We start from the raw sequence: 19,131 nt of genomic DNA on the forward strand, positions 1-19,131 counted from the left end.
CAACTTCAACAATTTCATAGTGTCAAAAACCCCTCAAAACCCCCAACTTAAACACGTTATTTTTTAGGCGGTGTTGTTGTTTTTTAATATTTCATTTAAAAATAAAGGAAACAACATGTGTCACTACATTGTTAAAATCTCAAATGTTGACATCATTTAAATTAAGGGATGACAATGTGGGCTGGTTTGGCCTGTTTATGCCTAGCCCGCACAAGGTCCCGCTAGGCCAGACCCTAATTGTCACTCCTAAGTCTAACACTTGAAATGTTATGTTTGAAACTTGAAAGCAGGAGTCCAATAACACTGGCAATGGAGGAGCACTTACTAACTTAGGTTAGGTTGAGTTAGGGTAACCTTATGCGGGTTGCCGGCTGCCGGCCAACCTGCACGGGCCGTGGATGTAGGTCGAGCTATAATGGGCTTGCGGGTTGAAATTCTAGGCCTACCCTGCATATTTTAAGTGGGACTGTGGGGCGACCCACTGGGTGGACCCTAATTGTCACCCCTATTTAAACTTTAACATTGTTGAAAAATAAAGACCAAAATCAATGTTTTTGAAAATATAAGAATCAAACGTTATCAAAGTTGTTACCATAAACCATTCTCAATTTTATGTAATATTTCAGGAAAAAAACATTTATTCCTAAATAAAATATTTTGTACATCGAGCATAAAAATATCCATGAAGATTAATTTATGTCGACCCAAACTAAGAATAGTATTATGTTATGAAAATTTTGAAGATTAGTAATTATAACATAAATAGTTGTTGTTCTTTTCTTTTCTTTTCTAAACCCCCTCGATCTATGATCTCTCTTCTTCTTTTTTCCTTTCTTTTTTTTTTAAAAAAAAAACATCTTTTACATATTTAATCTATTTTAGAATTTAATCACATTTCATAGTAGGTGAAGGAATAGATAATATTTGTATTGATCAAATTAAAAAAAAATAAAAGGTTTAAATACTAATTTAGTCTCTATTTTTGTTTATTTTTGTCAACTCAATCATATTTTTTTTAATCAGGTATCAATTTTTATTAATTTTGTTTAATTTAATCTTTTTTTTTGTAACGACGTTTAAATAGTTAACAACAAGAGAACAATATATTTTATGTGTCAATTCATGGTTCTTTTGTTTTATTTTTATTTTTCATTTTTTTATTATTTTTTTAATCTTTTAGTATTTTTTAATATTTTTAATTAAAAACAAAATTTTCTATGTGTCAAGTCAACATTATGCCATGTGGCATTCTTAGTGCAACATGTCATTGTCAGTGTTACTTCCATATGTCGGTCTATGTCACGTGTTAGTGTCAAATATTAATTTGCATCGAGAGGTGGTTTAGTAAAGATTCAAATGTAAGCCCCATACAATTAAGCAGCGACATTGACGTTAAGCCTCAAAGAAGAAACCTTCACTACAAAGAAATCTAAAGCACCAAAATTGACAACTAAGCTTAAGAGGAAAACCTTCCAGAAAGGAAAACTCCATTGTTGACCATCAGCCTAGAGGCTCAAGTTAGGATAAAACCCACCTAGGAAGGAAATATCAAGAGTTGACCAACACTTATGGAGTTGGAGCTATGCTTTTAAATTTCTATCGAAGAAAATTAGCCAAGTTCAATCTCAACATTGTTATAAGTATAAACTACTTTATTCCTTAAGCAAATCTTTACTTTCAAATCTGCCAACTCTTATTGTTGTTTCATTACAAATTTAAACAGATCATATATAGGTTATTGTTTTATTCAAACCAAATTCATGTGAATATAACTTTATTGTATTATAATTGAATCAAATGCATTTGTTGGATAAATTAGATTTGTATCATATTGTCAACAATTTTTTTGACGTTGTTGCCGAGGATTTACAATAACATAACTCTCTAACTTGTAATCAATTTGAACTTGTAATCAATAAATATATATATATATATATATATATATATATATAGTTTTATTTCAAAATTACACTACTATACTCATTTGTATTGAGTTTGATTTTCTATGCCAAGAAAAATACAAGAGGAAAAAAGATAAAGTAAAAAAAATATTTTTATTAAATTAAATTTAATAATTTTATTTTAATAAAAAATTACAGTATAAAATATTTTAATTACTGACTTTCTGTTTTAATGTAATTAATAAATTGTGGTCTTCATGAAACCCAAGGTTTTTTAATGAAATTGTTCTGACTTTTTTCTAATTTAATTATTAACTTTTTTCTAAGTCTTCAACAGGACAAAGACGAAGCAAGCTATTACTTTTGAATTTGTTTGTTTTATAAATAGTATAAGATTTTTATCTTTTATACAATATAATCTCCTCTCCTAACCTAGAGTTTGGGTCGGGTTAGGTACCCAATTTTTATATTATGCTATTTTTCTTACACTTGTTTAATAATATTTAATTATTAGATAGATATTATAAGGAGATGTGTTTCGATTTCTATTACTTTTGTTTTCATGCTTATACTTAATACTTTAAATATAAAATTAAATAAATGATGGTTGCATACAATTTGTCTAAATACAATATAAATAAATTTATTTCAATAAATATTATAATATATATATATATATATTGAGTTATATATCTATATATTATTTTATGTGCATTACTACGTTTGATTTTGTAGTTGTATTTTGATTTATATATATGTACATGTTGTGTGGATCACTAACTTTTGATTTTGTAACTATATTTTGAGTTATATATGTACATGTGTATATCACTAACTTTTGATTTTTTAACTATATTTTGAGTTATATATGTACATGTGTAGATCACTAACTTTGATTTTGTAGATACATTCAAAGTTCATTCATACAAGACAAGAGAATTAATTACAAGAAAATAAAGTGGAAAAAGTTTGGCAAGGAAGTATTTAAGATTGAGTTTTGCGGATTTTTTTACTTTGTATTTGGGTGAAGCATTTGAACAATGCTAAGAAATTGAAATGTATTGTATTTGAATTGTTTGCAATTAAATTCCTTCATTTTCTAAATAATTTTTTTTGGATAACGAAATTAAAATATCTTACATTTTAATTTCTTGTTTGGATAAACAATTAAATTTCTTATGAGATAAAATTTCATTTTAACAATATTTATTTAAGGCTTAATTAAATTTTGAATTCGTGATAAATTTGAAAACGGGCTCAAGGACTCAGATGGGTTGGACTGACCCAACTAACAAGCCGAGTTGGTCTGACCTGACGACCCATACGGACCAAGTCGGTCGGGAAACCTCGACGGGGTAGGTCAGATCGACGATCCAGATAGGCGTAACCAGCCCAACGACCTATATAGACTGGTCATGCCCGTCAAGTTCATCAGTCTGGTCGTGCTTGTCGGCTCGGTCGAGCATGTCAGAGTTGTTGGGCTAGTTGGGTCGTATGGATCGTTGGACCTACCTAACACATTTATGTCTTCGAGCCTGCCTGGCACTCCCAGGTCGCCCATCCCGCCTAACCTGTGTGGGTTGTCCGACCCGACTGGTCTGTTTGGGTCATCGGGCCTGTTTGGGACGTCGAGCTCGCCCGACCCGTTTGTGTTTTCAGGCACCCTAGAATGTTTGGATCACGGGGACCACCCGGCCTGTTTTGGTCGTTAGGCCTGCGCGACCAGTTTTTGTTGTCGGGCCTGTTCGACCCATCTTAGTCGTCGAGCCTGTCCAACCCGTCTTGGTTGTCGGGCCCGACCAACACGTGTGGGTCGTTGTGCCTGCCTGACCTATTCTGGTCATCCGGCCCATCCGACCCATCTTGGTCGTTGGGTCCGTCCGACCGGTCTTGGTCATTGGGCTTGTATGACCCGTCTTGGTCGTCAGGCACGTCCGATCCATCTTGGTTTTCGGGCCAATCTTCGACATTAGGCCTATTTGACCTGTCTTGGTTGTCGGGTCCGTCTTGGTCTTCGGGACCTACCTATCTTAGTCGTTGGGCTCGTTCGCCCCGTCTTGGTCTTTGGGTTTGTCCTACCCGTCTTGGTCATCTAGCCCGTCTTGGTCATCGGGCTTGTCCGAATCATTTTGGTCGTCAGGCCCATCTTAGTTATCGGGCATGTCCAACCTGTTTGGGTCGTCGAGCTCGCCCGACCTGTTTTTTGTTGTCAAGCTAGCTCAATACGTATGGGTCGTCAAGTCCGCCCAGTCTGTGTGGGTTGTCTAGCTTGCCTGACCTGTTTGTGTCGTCAGGTCCACCCAGCTTGTCTGGCTCGTTTAGTCGTCATCTTGGCTTGTCGACCCACCTATGGACTAGGCCAAATTGACAACTCTATTAGAGATGTTTAGAGTGTTAGGTTGAGTGAGAAGAATTTCAAATTCCACCTATTTTGAGGATATTTCAATTTCTTCTAATTTAGCTAATTGAAATACTTCCAATAAATACTTGCATTTTAAATGCATTTTAGTTTTTCTATCCAAACAAAGGATTTCATCACAAAGAAATCTAAATTCTTCAAAAAAATGAATTGCTTCATTAAAATGCTCTATCCAAATACATCATTAGTCTTTACAACTCAGACACTTTCAGCTCAAGGCTGGGCCTCACCCGATACTCGAAGATGGATATTAAACTTTCAAAAGGCTACCTAAAGTTTATGGGTCAGGGAATTGGGCCTAAGTCTATCCTATATTTAGTTTAAACTTTACCAGATATTGTTATAACATAGATCCGATATGTGATTATTATCTTTGTAATTTTTATATTTTTGTTATTATCCTTTATAACTAAAATATTTTCTAATATCTTGGTGAATAGACGATTTTTGCTTATAAATAAAAGGTTAACTCCTACGGCCACCAAATGACATAACTATTTTGGCCTTAGTGTTATTTACTTTGAGTCAAGAGAGTTTCTTGTATCTTTCGTCTTTGGTTTAAGACTCTCAACTCTTTACCAAAATAGAAAGTATCATGTAGAGTCCATGATCCCTTGCATTAGTCCCAACCTAGTGTAGGTGGGGTTGCATTTCCAATAGAAGAGGTTTGTAATGTTTAAGTTGGAGTAGAAAATTACTTGACCAAATTAGTGAAGATGACGCATGAATACCAATGTCTGAGTTCAGCTTACAGGTGGATGGCATTTATGGTTATTGCTCGCAATATAATTGTCTAACACCTGGCAAAATCTTACTTGAGTTTGAGTTCGAATCTACAAGCGAATACAAGTGTTATATGTAACACCCCAATTTGGGATGCCATAGAAAGTTATAAAATGAACACTTTTAGCAAAAATGATTATCAACAAAACGTACTTAAGTAAAAACTTAAAATTTAATTTATTAAATATCGTAGCTCAAAACATCAATTGTAAAAAAACTTTTCAAATGTCAAAGACAATTAAAATAAATTACACTTCTTTAATATTTAATTTTAACAACTTAATGAAAATTAATAAAAATTTCAAGTTCATCCTATCCTCTCATCAATCTACACACTATTTGCTTCCGTATAATACACACATTATACAACCATTACACATACAATAAACATAAATAAACAAATAAAGATAAGATAATCATAAATAATATTATATAAACAAAATTTATTAAGATAAATAATACTAAACATCGTATTCAAATTCAATACTTAACTATAATCACAATCATACTCTCATTCTCGATGTTTCGAGTCAATACAATAATATAGAGGTATCTCCCATCAAACACTAAGCGACATCCTTCTTTCCACCAACGTGATAAAAAAAAAACAAGACACCCATAATTCTATGTGCACTAGACAACTTCATTTAAATAAAACCAAAACCCAAAAGCTAAGACAATTCATATCATTTTAACATATACATATACCAATATTTAATGCACCATGAAACCATCAACCAATGAGAGACATGTAAGGATGCCACACATCCACCCAAAAGCAAAAGCAAACGTCCCATCAAGCCATAAGATACACCAATAGAAAGATAAAGCTAAAATACGTGGTCTGCACCTAAAATAAAAGAAGGAGAACAATTCTACGTGGGTCCATAGCATTACACCAACCAACAAAACAAAGAGCATGAACCATGCATCTTACGTAAACAACTGCTACAAGAGTGGATAGGAAAAATAAATAAGAGAAATGATACTTTCAAAATGTTTTATTTGACATTTTGGTATAAAAATCTTAAAATTTTATTATTTTATTTTTATAACTTCCATACAAAAATAAAAAAATATTCTATTTAATAAATTTATTAACTTTGTTAAAAATTTGTTTATCAAAAAATATTTTTGACAAAATAAACATTAAATGGACACATCAAATTAAATGATCTATCACTTTAAAGTTTTGATTTTTTAGTAGATTTACTGTTCAAAAATATTACCGAAAGGCTATAACTGCACCATACCAAATACGGTGCCACAATAAAAAAATAGATATTACCTTTCTCGGACAAACACATGTAATAAAAAATTATAAGAAAAATAATACATTAACAAAGTTTTTTTTTAACATGGACAAACTACTAAATGAAATAAAAAAATACTATTTTTATTACTTTTTTTATTAAAAAATAAAAATTTAATCTACTTTTATTTTATTTATAGAAAGTTTGTCAACTTTATTAAAAAAATTTGTCAAAACCTCATTTTCCAAATCATAAAGGCACCAAAATACAATGTGAAAGAATAGAAATACGTAACATTGAAAAGAAAGAATGGTACCCCAGGACCCTACGACACGGAAACGAAACCAGACAACCAGTCACAACGTGACTCCTCCCGCATTACCAAGAACCTAACACGGGAAGCACTGCATCGTAAAAGTATGAACAAGAACAATACCATTTCATGTAGCCCCTGGTTCCTATTGATCCCCCAAACATGTGCTATAAAATATTACAGAAACAAAGTACATGGACTCCTTTTCATACCCCATATCTGTATACAAGAAAAACGGCACTCAACCTATGAGTTTCTTCCCCAAAAATCACCACTTTCGTTAGCAATGCACACACCATTATCTATGCCTCCTAGCTATGTCCAGGATTCATGCCTCCAAGGAAACAGAAGGGATAATTATATACATGATGCAAGAAACAAATGGCAGCAAATGAATCAACCAAAACAAAACAACACTCATCATTCTTCTATACCACATGCATATGCAAACTCCATTCATCAATCAACAACAGATAAAGAATCGAAAACAAGGTTAAGCTGATTGGTTCTTCCACCACGCGTTCCTCTCTATACGCATTTCTCCCCTCTCCCTTCACTCTCCACAGGTTCTCTCCACCCATTGTTTCGCCGTTTTCTCCTCCCTCTCCCTAAAGCACTAAAACACACATATAAGGCTTAAATATCTTTTTGGTCATCATTTTCGTAGTGTTTGTTTTAAAATGGTCCTCATTTTTACCGAATGTTTAAAATAGTCCTCATTTTCGCAATTCGTGTTTTATTTGGTTCTTTTCTGTACAGTGACACTGTTTGTGTTACGTGTACTGTACATGTGTGGTAATTTAGAAACCATGCAGAACATCACAATAATCCAAGCACAAACAAACTCAAAATAGAATTACGAAAACCCTAACCCATGAGCAAACACAATCCAGAAAACCCTAAACCCATTTACCTCGTTGATGATGATTAACTAGAAGATTGAAATGAAGAGCGCGACTCCAATACAATGATGAAATGGCAAAGATTAGCTGCTTCCTCTGCAAATTTGAACTCAAGAAAGACGAAGATGAAGAAATCGCCTCCAACTATGAAGAGCGCGAGTGCAATCCAATTCAAGCTCTAATTACAAAATTTCCTCCAAATTGAAAGGTTAACGTTAATTAGCCATCTGCCCAATGCAACATAATACAAACGGTGCTCTGTTACTGATTTAACACGAATTGTGAAAATGAATATCATTGTAAACATTCGATAAAAATGGAGATCATTTTAAATATTATGTCAAAATAAGAACCATCCGCAACACTTACTGCGAAAATGAGAACGAAAGAGGTATTTAAGCCCACATATAACATATAACCTACGGTTTCATTTGAACCTATCCTTTATAGTTTAAAATAATTCTGTTAATATTCTCAAAATTAATGCATGGCAGCAGCAACGTAAAAAAAAATAAAGCACAAAAGAGAATGAAAATTGGCCAAATTAATCAGGAGAGAGAAAAAAGCCTAAATAAATGCACCAATAATTGGCCAGCCAAGACTCGAGGCCGCGACCCCAGCCACAAAACAAATCAACCACTAAGCCACATACTTTCAAACTTAGTGCACACACCACAAATTTATAAACACATATATTTTACATAATATAACTAAGTAAAATAATTAAATAAATACAACAATAACTTAAATTATAATTTTTTTTTCATATTTCATAATTTAAATTAATTAAATTAAATAAATCAACCATCTTAATCAAATCATTAATTTTTTCTATAGATTTCTCTTTATTCAAATTTTTTTCCGACTCTTAATTACATTATTTAGCTTGATACCTACATTCATAAATATTTTTTGAACTTTTGGAACTCTAATTATGATCGTTTACGATCTGATCTAGCACTCAAAGGCGAATAGGTCGCTCAAAGGCCAACCTAAAGAATAGTGGGTCAAAAAGTCAACCTTAGTCTATTCTATAGTTAAAGGGAGATTGTTAGCATAAGTGATCTTGGTATATGGATTTGATGAAGCAAGTACATAGGATCATGTGTGGTTGATGAAGAACTGATGAAGATTCGTTGTTGATCAAATTTGTGATATGTTGCATCTGGAGTTATCATGAAGATATCAAAGCTTGAAGATTGTATTATATTCGTAGACTATATGACATGTGATAAATGTATTTTGTCTTGTGTTTGTCCTTTTCAACATGTTAAAAAGGTTTTTAATAGATTAAAAGGCTTGCTGCATATAATTATGTTATGAATGTATTCAATTAGTTGAATTTTTATTCAATCGATTGATTTCACTTAAGTCAAGTGAAATCAACTGAATTGTATGAATAAATCAACCTATTGAATTAACTTATGACCAAACTATATAAGCTGGTTTTTCAGAGAGTGGAGTAACACTTGAGATTTTTGAACCATAAATAGTGGTATAAATTTGGAAAATACTCCCTCTTTGGATAACATAGTGTGCAACTGGTGATTGAAGATCTTTGAATCTTGGAGCAAGTTTTTGCTTGGTTTGGAGCATTGAAGAACGTCTTTAGTTGGCTACAAAGAGCCTCCACCCAGGTTTGGTTGTTCTTGTGCTTCTGTGTTGTTCCTGGTGTGATTCCAGGTTTGCAAGTGGGATTCTTGTAGTGTAGAGGATAAGATTCTTGTGGGATTCAAGAATCTTGGTGTTTTGCTTTATTCAAAAGTGTAATCTTTGAGTGATTTTGTAAAATTTTTGATATAGTATATGATCAGGTTCAGATTGCCTTGATAAACTAGATGTAGCTCAGTTATTGAGTGGACCAGTGTAAAAATCAATGTGTGATCCTTCTCTCTTATCTTGTTTATCATTTAAATCTCAAGAAAACTCATTAAATCAATATTCGTAAGGTATGCATGTGTTTTAACATAATTTGGTAATACAAATAAATTGGATATATTGATTGGAACAAATCTTGTTTGATAAAGCATATTTTTTGAGTGAGTTTGGTGCTTTTCCCATTTCTGCATAATTTCTCATAATACCAATTGATTAGTTTTATATTTCAATTTGTTGAATCACATTGCAAGAACAAATTAATCTCTTATTTCTGTTTTCAATTGATTGAAATGTGTGATTCTGCAACAATACCACTATGATCCATTGGTCAATCGAATTTGAGTTAAAAGAGTTTTTATGAGTTTTAACTGGAGGAGGATTAGTTATTAATTATGATGTAGCGTTACTTCAATTTGGATCACGTATATGTGTCTGACATATGTCTGACATATGTTCATGTCTAATATCTTAAGATACTTTACCAATATTTATTAATGAAATATTTAATCTATAAAGTAGTAATACTTTTATGATCACAATAATTCATGATATTTTATGTTGAGAATATTTATTACATATAATTTATTTTAGATTCATACAACGTCAATTATACATTTACCATATTTTATAAACATTAATATATATATATATATATATATATATATATATATATATATATATATATATATATATTACTTATCATATACCTTACTTTTAAAAGAAAAATAATTTTTTGACTACTAAATTTTGACAATTTTATCTTACAACTGTAGTTCTCATTTTTTTAAGTGATTTTTCATTTTTTCATTCTTAATATTTCAAAACCATTTAGAAGATGTCACCTCATATTTTACCTCATCTTGTGTAAGAAAAAGTTGTCAAAATTTAATAGTTAAAATATAATTGTCCTTTTTAAAATAAACATATCAAAATAAATAGTTACCGTATCCGTGCATCGTTAACGATTACACTTTCAAATTTGGATTCCATCACAGCGCAAGCCTTTCAGATGGGATTTGTTTCTGTTCCTCCACGCTGAACTCTACCCACTTCATTGTCTTGCAGAGATTTATGAACAAGAAAAACCCAATTCCAGCAACAGTCATGACACCACTCACCAAATAAACAGTTTTGGTAGCAATAACCATTATGAAAACCAGAAAACCAGAGGGTATGAAGCACATCACAGCCAACAATGGCAGCCTCAGGGGAACACGGTAAGGCCTTTCAATGGAGGGCGACTTCCATCTCAGCCAAAGAAACGACGCAAACTCCAACAACATCCCCAAACCGTACAAGAAATTCGCCGAAGAAATGATGTCGGTGAAGTTCATGTAAGACACACCAATAGATATCAAAGTCGATGACATAATCCCCAACCAAGGCGTGCGGAACCACTTTGACCTAACTCCGAAAAACTTGGGCAGAATCCCGATCTCCGCCATGCCCAGAAGCTGGTACGCGCTGCTGCTCAACTGGGCCTCGTAAAGACCAATTGTCGACAACACTGCCCCAACTTCAATCCAGATTTTCAACCACTTCCCTGCGATCATTTCCGCAGCCTGCGCGAGGAACCCAGTTTCCCATTGCCTCTGGTCAACCGAAACTGCTCCAATTACGGCGAATAGAGGGATCAAGTAGGAAGCGCAGATGAAAATGATAGCAACAAAAAGAGCCAAAGGGAAAGTCTTGTTGGGTTTATCAACTTCCCCGGCTAAGGTACTAACGCTGTCCCAGAAGTTGAGGTTCCAGAAGAGCGTGTTAAAGTACGTGTTCCAATCTTTCTTAACACCCTTCTGACCCAAGCTAACCCACCTATGGGGCTTAATCCTTGGGATGGCGATGAGGGACATAAGCACGAATGGGCAGAGAGAAACCACAGCGAGTAACACAGCGACGTTACCCACGATGGTGAGGCCGGTGTAGTTGAGGAATGAGAGAGCCAGGGTTGAAGCTATGACTGCCACCTGGCGGGGCCAGCCAGATCGGAGAACGGGGAAGTATTTTTGGACGTATTCGATGCAGAGGACGGGGAATGATGCGATGTTGATGCAAACGCTGAGGAACTTCCATGTTCCCATTACGGAGCCCCAGAAGGGGCCGAAGGCGCGTTCCGCCCACAGCACAAAGCCGCCGTTACCGGGGTAGGCGGTGGTTAGCTCGGCAGTGATTAGGGCTTCGGGGACGCCCCAGACGATGGGGAATATGAGGAAGCCCAGGAGAGCAAGGAGGGGGCCCGCCGCTTTAACTGCGGGCTCTTCGCCGTAGGGACCACCGGCAACTTCGAAGTAGATGAGGAATATAAGAGGGATGAGAGTGAGTTTCTTCACTTTGGCGGCTGTTGCGGTTGCAGTTGCAGAAGGTGTTTCTTGGACACCCATTACGACTGATTGTCCTATTTGTTTGGAATGGTTGGTTGGTTTATATAAGATGCAAACATAATAATTTGTACTCTCTCACAGTACTTAAAAATACAATATAAAATATTGGTTTAATTATTTTTTTTTTCAATTTCTTCAAAAGTAATAAAACTATCCTGATTTTTAAAAAAATTATATAAATTGTTTTTTTTTTAATCTTTTGAAATATCTATAACAATATATATATACATATCAAAATACCAATTTTACCCTTTAAAATATAATTATTTATTAAATTTTTAAAAATTTACTATTACTTTTGTAAATCTTTAAAAAAAAGGTCATGTCTATCTCTGTTTTTTCTCTTTTGTTTTCTATTTATCAACATTTATTCTCTTATCTTTTCTAATATATTTTATTTTATTTTTAATAAATATAATTTTATTTTATATATTAACTTAAAAACATTACATTATCATCACCTACTAATATAATATCATGTATATTTAAAAAATACATATGCACATATGCGCGACAGTGCCTATACGTACTCTAGTATTAATAAAGTAATTATCATTATCAACCACTTTAATTTTGATGAAATTTTTTTAATCCATTCCAAGAAATTTAGCTAAAAAAATCATATTATATTAATTTTTTTTTAAATTGAAACCAAATTAAAATTTTAAAAAATAAAAAAAAATTAATTTAATTATTTTTAACAAAAAATAGAGAAAATAATAATAATTAAACCTATAATATATTAAAGAATTTTTGTAGTATCAAATCGGTTGATAGAAAATTTGAACTCGAAAACATATCACTACTAGACAACATTGTGAAATTCCAGAGATGTAGAAAAGTGCTTGAAAATAAATAAAGATATAAGAATAAGAGTTTATGTATTATTTTAGTTATTCAACGAAATTGAAATTCGTATTTAATATTTGGTTTCTATACTTTTAAAACGAATACAGTATTAAACTTTTGTATTAAACATATTTTGTGCTAGCACTTGAATTATTTCTACTGCCTTGCATGTCTCTGTTTATATTTTGTCTACCAAAATTGAAAAAATGGATTTAACACAATTTTGTTTTAAGATAACGGAATTAAAACGAATTTTAATTTTATGTAAAAATTTGAAGACTAAAAATATAATGAGCCCTTAAATAAATAAAAGAGAATAAACGTTAAAAATATCTTTTATACACATATTTTTTATCTAGACACTTGATATATTTTTTAATAATAAAATATTATATTAAAGTAATATAATAAATATCAAAAAAATATCATAACAAAATAATAATTTATAGAATTATAATTTAAGTATGAATAAAGAAAATATGATTTCAAAGTATCATTATGGTAATAAAATCGTAAAAACTCATCATACTCCTTTGTTAAATATAAGATTAAATTATATTTTTGGTCTCTATTTTTATTCTAAAATATCAATTTAATCTCTCTATTTTTATAAGTCTCAATTAGGTTCCTATTTAAAAAAATGATATTAATTATGTCTTTTCGGTTAGATTGGGTTAAACGACATTAAAAAAATACTAAGTAGGCATAATTATGTAAACAATCACAAGGCAAATACAATTCAAATAAATTATTGATATGAATTATTATGTTTGATAATTAAACGTATATTACAATTTAGGATTTTTGCCAAGAACTTACATTGGGGATTTTGTGAAATTGGAGTTTCTTATTTGAAGGGAAATGGAAATTAAATACTCATACTAGATTGAACCTACAACAAGAGCCGCAAGCCCAGCCTGGGAAAAGCTCAAAATCAACACCAACCAACAACCATTATTAAACAACAAAGCAAAACTCAACCATGAATCTTCTTCTTTGAAGACCCCTTCTTTCGCTTTCTCCGAACCAGTCCAAGCTTTATTCATCTACAACCCAAAAGAACTGATATTAAAAACAAGATACTAGAAGGAGAAATTCACATTAAAAAGGAGAATGTCAACTTTGATATTAATAGAGTGGAATGTCAGCTTTGGTAGCAACATTCTTCCACAAGTCTTTGAGGATCGAAGGGGATTGAGAGAAAACATAGGTGGAAGAAATAGAGCGATTGATGGCTCGCGTGAAGCACTGGTTTATATCTTGTATTGGGAAGATGACTAATTTTGCTCTCATGGTGATGTGATGGCCATGAATTGCAAGAAACTTTTGGACTAAAACCTTAAAAAATGAAAAAGATGAAGATGGTTCTAAAATATTATTTCAGAGTTTTATTTGCCTGATAACTGTTTAAGAAGACATAATCGTGCCTACTCACTATTTCATTCACGCCGTCTAACCAAATTTAATAAAAAGGGTATGATTGATATCAATTTTAAAAAATAGGGACCTAATTGAGACTTATAAAAATAGAGAGACCAAATTAATATTTTTGAAAAAAATGGGATCAAAAGCATAATTTAACCTAAATATAATTATTTATAAAACACTTTTGAAATAATCAATTCATCAATCAACTGTTGCTTATCGATAATTGGATCTGATAGATTATACAAGAAAAATATATTTTGACTATTATAATTTGATAACTTCTTTTAAATTTCTTTCTCCTCTTTCAACTTAAAGTGACATTTTCTAAGTAGTTTTAGAATATAAAAAAATGAAAAAATGAAAAAAAAATAGAAAACTACTTAGAAAATGCCACATTAGATTATAAGAGAAATTTGTCAAAATTTAATTGTTAAAAAATATTTTCCCTTTCACTTTCCCTTTCTACAAATCTATACAAATAAGTTGAATTTTTTATAGGTTTTTACACCTTCAAAGATGTGAAAACATTTAAAAACAAAAATAAAGAATATCTTTGCAAAAATGTGTAAAACTTTCCCAAATCTTCATTCTTCAAAATCTGAGTATAATATATTCAAAGAGACACTAGTGGATCTTCACTAATATTCTAGAGGGAGCCAAAGTAGTATAATCAAAATTTATATATTTAATTATTGTCACTAAGGTAAAAATAATGAATACATAATTTAGTATAACTATAATTATAAAAGAAATCATACATATTTAAAGGATTTTCATTTATTCTTCATATTCTTGAACTCATCAATAATTGAATCAGAATTAAAATTTTCAGTTATACCTTTTTCAATGTAAAGAAACATAATGTTGGCAAGAAATTCATCTCTAATCTTTATTCAACATTCTTGTTTTGATAATCTTCATTACAAAAAATAATTTTTCTATTATAGTGGTAGAAACAATATAAGTGTCTCACCTGTAATTCTGAGTTTTAAGAAAGATCTTCTATAACTAAACAATTGAGTCATCAGTATCATGGTTCAAAATATATATGAAAAAAGTTGAATTTGTCTTGTCTCTATCTTTAGATAGCTTTTCTTTATCACTTCTAAAATATGAATTTGTTCTTTTATTCTTCATCAATATAGTTTTCTTTTTTTAAGATTAAGACTAAAAAACAATTTAACATAATCTACTAAAAAATTGAGCCATACATACTAAAAGAAAAAATCATGATAATCAAGTTACAATTAAAAATGGTTATGAAAAAACACATAGTACAATATTTTTTCTTCTATATTCATAAAAATTAAATATATAAAAGACTCATAAGATAGAAAATAATGTTAACTATTAAACTAATATTTCACTGTTAAGTGAGACAAAAAATATGTATTTTTTTTCAAGAATTAAAGAGAACAAAGAAGAGATGAGAGTAGAAATAATAATTTATTTCCTCTTTAGAAATAATATAAAAAATAGGTAAAAATTAAAGATGAAAACATCCGAAAAACTCATAAAACAAATAAAAAAAATATTTTAATAATTTTTTATGTTTTTATATGTAATTTCAAATTTTATTATTAATTAACATGATTTATAAATGAAATAAAAAATATTTAATTTAATTCTCATTTCTTCGTATACTACAAATAATTTAAAAAAATTTAAAATACTATTCATAATTTCAAAAATTTCAAAAATTTTAATTATATAAATTAAAAAGAAATCAAAACTTTTGGGGCCATGACCTCCTCTGCTCCTCTTATGCTCCGCCTCAGGATAGATTGAAATTATGCAAAGAGACATAGAATATGCAAAAAAGACAGATAAAATATATGTAAAGAAAATACGCAACACAGAAAATACCCAACAAGATAGGCTGAGAATATAAAACTATTTCTTATTTTTCAAATGAGACATTATTATTAGGTATTGAATATCTTATATAATAATTGAATTAATACCTACACTGCGTCTCAATAACTACATCTAGTAGGGTTGGTAATTATTACATATCGAAATCATCACATTTACATAATGCACATTCCTATGGACAAAATATCATCGATCAAACTCAGTAAGTCACACAGTATCATAAATCAATCATACTTCATATCTCATATCATTCATCAAATAATGTCTATAAACATTTTCATCTAGATTTAATTAAATTGTATGAAAGTACTTTAAAACATTTTCAATTATTTAAAGTACTTTCATACAATTTAATTAAATCTATTTTGAAAGAGTCAATCAATTCTTTAAATAAAATTAATTTTCTAACCATATTAAATTAGAAAAATATAGTAATTATTTTGGGTTTGAATTTTAGGGACGTATTTTAATTCACGGAATACTTTAGAATTTATAGGTGATCAAAACTGAAAGTACCTTTTGCTTTCTATACAACCAAACCGTTATGCATAGATTAATAAACATAAACTTCCAAATCCTAAATTAACAATTCATTTATTTACATTAATATGTAAAATAGGATTGGAATTTGATGAATTGCAAATTAAACTTAAAAAAAATAGTTAAAATATGAATACACATTTATTAGTATTTTTTGTTGTGTTTTTATATTCGATTATTATATTTTAAACATATTGATATTAATCGGTTTTAAGTTTTGTGTTGTGAACAACAAAGGTGTATTGTGACATTGCTACCTCCAATTTAAATTATTTATATGTTTCTTTATATTTAAGAAATAAAAGGACATAGTAATGGAACTCGAATTGTCCATTTGGACAATTTAGGAAGCTTTTTCTAAAGTTGATGCATAAACTACTAAGTTTTTAAGTTGTTTAGTAATGGATTAAAGTTGAATGAAGATTAATCGAATAAGTGATGTGTTTGAGAATGATGTTAAATAGTTTCTACAATTTGTTCAACAAAATGGAAGTGATAATGAAAAATATTATTGTCCCTATTTTAATTGTTTGAACAAGAGGATGACTACAAAATTGAGTTGAGGCGATAACACCTTTGTTATGGTTTTTTAAAGAGTTATACAACATAGACTTGACATTGTACATCTTTCAACCATATCTCAATGTTGAATCTATATTGGGAGATTGCATGGATGATATATATGATTCATGATATTGGAGAAAATAATTTCCAATGAGCACATGTGTAAGATTCATTGAAAGATGATTGATTTTTTTTTTTCAGTTATACATGTTTCACATGTATCTCAACAATACTAAGATTAATTGATATCAAGGAAAAAAGATTAATCGTATTTGTTGTCTTTAGCATAATATTTTCTTTGGACAAAGTATTTAGATTTGGTTTATGGAAATTCTTGATGCTTAAGTACAATTTTGATATTTATTACTTCAAACCATTATAACAGTTGAATTTTTGCAATTTGGTTGCTGCTTGAAGTTAATTAATTGTAATTATAGTTGGTTAAGATTAGTATAAACCAAACTTCTTCTCAAAAAAGAAAAGAAAATCTCAGCTATTACATCAATTAAGGTCAAAATTGATGTTGTATATGCCTATTTTACATTGGTTTTCACTTTAACCGATATAATAGTTATCACTTTTCTCTTTTAAAAACAAACACATATTAAATCAGTTGTTTGGAACAACTAGTGTATATGCCCTTTCAGTAATTTTTAAGCTATAATAATGCAAGAAAGAATGAGTGAAAAACTTTAGGCCCAATTCTAAACACAGCGTAAAGGCCTAAAGGTAGGCTAAACTATTTGGATGAAACTGAGTACGAGAGACATTTAAAAGCTAAAGCACATACATCGTGAACTCGTCAAATGGGGTAGAACATACAACCCGGTGAGAAAATTAAAATAAAGGAAGAAAAATTCTTCCTCGACATCCTCTCGGCCCATGCACACCATGTGTGAGGATAATAACTTCCACAATTGAACCTCCAAGTCCATATCCACATAGGCCAAAAAATGATGACTTTTAAATAAAAATGAAGGGTGGCATTAAACTTAAACCAAGAACGATGCTCCAGCACACTCTTATCCATCCAATCATAGGAAAGAGTGGACTTAGGGATGTCAGCAGATGAGTTTGCCCTCATGGTTGCTCTAGTTCCCCCAGCTACTGCCACTCTCATTTGGTCAACGACTTTGCCGATGACCATGTTATTATCTACTGTAGATGTCGACCTATCGACAACATCGCTATTGGCAGGTTCATAACTCCTTCGACCACTACTAGATGCACTAGTAGGCCTGAAAGTAGAAGTCTTGAAATTCATTACATCTATTGACTCAACGCGGACCCAAGAGCCTCTACCCAACACTGAGAAAGAAGTAGAAGACATAGTTTACATCGAAGAAAGACAAAGCAAAATATCTGATCTTTAGACCAGAAGTAACAAGGGTCGAGAAGTCAACGACAAACAAGTAAGAAATGCAAGGGGACCACACCTATTTATAAGGGCATGAAACGTGGGAAAATCAAACATTGCAACTCTCACTAATCGTTGAATCCCAAGACATCCAATGACAAAGAATCACAACTATTCACATCAACAAAGTTGATGTCACAATCCCTAAGGAAGATTCCTTTCGGTGCAAGGCTTTACATCATCACCTCATCATGACTCGAGTCTAGAGGCCATTGGACTTTTGACAACTAATAAGGCAACTAAATGAAAATTTCTTTCTGTTTTAATTTTGATAGACTCTATGTCATCACCTCGACATGACTTGACCATGGGGGCCACTGGATTGTTGGCAACCGGCAAGGCATATAAATGAAATTTTCTTTCATTTTTAGTTTCAACAGGATCCACGTCATCACCTTAATCAAGCTTGGGGAGCAATGAACCAACTGCTTATTGGAAGGAGACTAGTTGGATTTTGAAACCCTGAAACCATGTGGACAATCCTAAAGACATTTATCATAAACATTAGAAAAACATGATTAAAGGAAATAAACCAAGATTAATGATGATTGGGCTTCTACTAATCCCGCTACAATAAAATCCCAAGGTTAGCTTTTATGAACATTCTATTATACTTGAACCATAGTCT

The 19,131-nt window shown here is 31.3% G+C and overlaps 1 pseudogene across 1 annotated transcript; it reads right to left on the minus strand.

Annotated features, from left to right (window-relative positions):
* Positions 1-6,508: 6,508 nt before the first annotated feature.
* LOC114193889 (putative polyamine transporter At3g13620 pseudogene) lies at positions 6,509-11,869 on the minus strand (annotated as a pseudogene). The gene is made up of 2 exons (XR_014984083.1): positions 10,393-11,869; positions 6,509-7,798 (listed from the first exon to the last, which is right to left on the minus strand). The product of XR_014984083.1 is annotated as a putative polyamine transporter At3g13620 pseudogene (transcript).
* Positions 11,870-19,131: the final 7,262 nt, after the last annotated feature.

This window comes from Vigna unguiculata, chromosome 8, assembly GCF_037176805.1.
Source record: "Vigna unguiculata cultivar grain cowpea cultivar isolate G323 ecotype 2 chromosome 8, ASM3717680v1, whole genome shotgun sequence".
Taxonomy (NCBI): domain Eukaryota; kingdom Viridiplantae; phylum Streptophyta; class Magnoliopsida; order Fabales; family Fabaceae; genus Vigna; species Vigna unguiculata.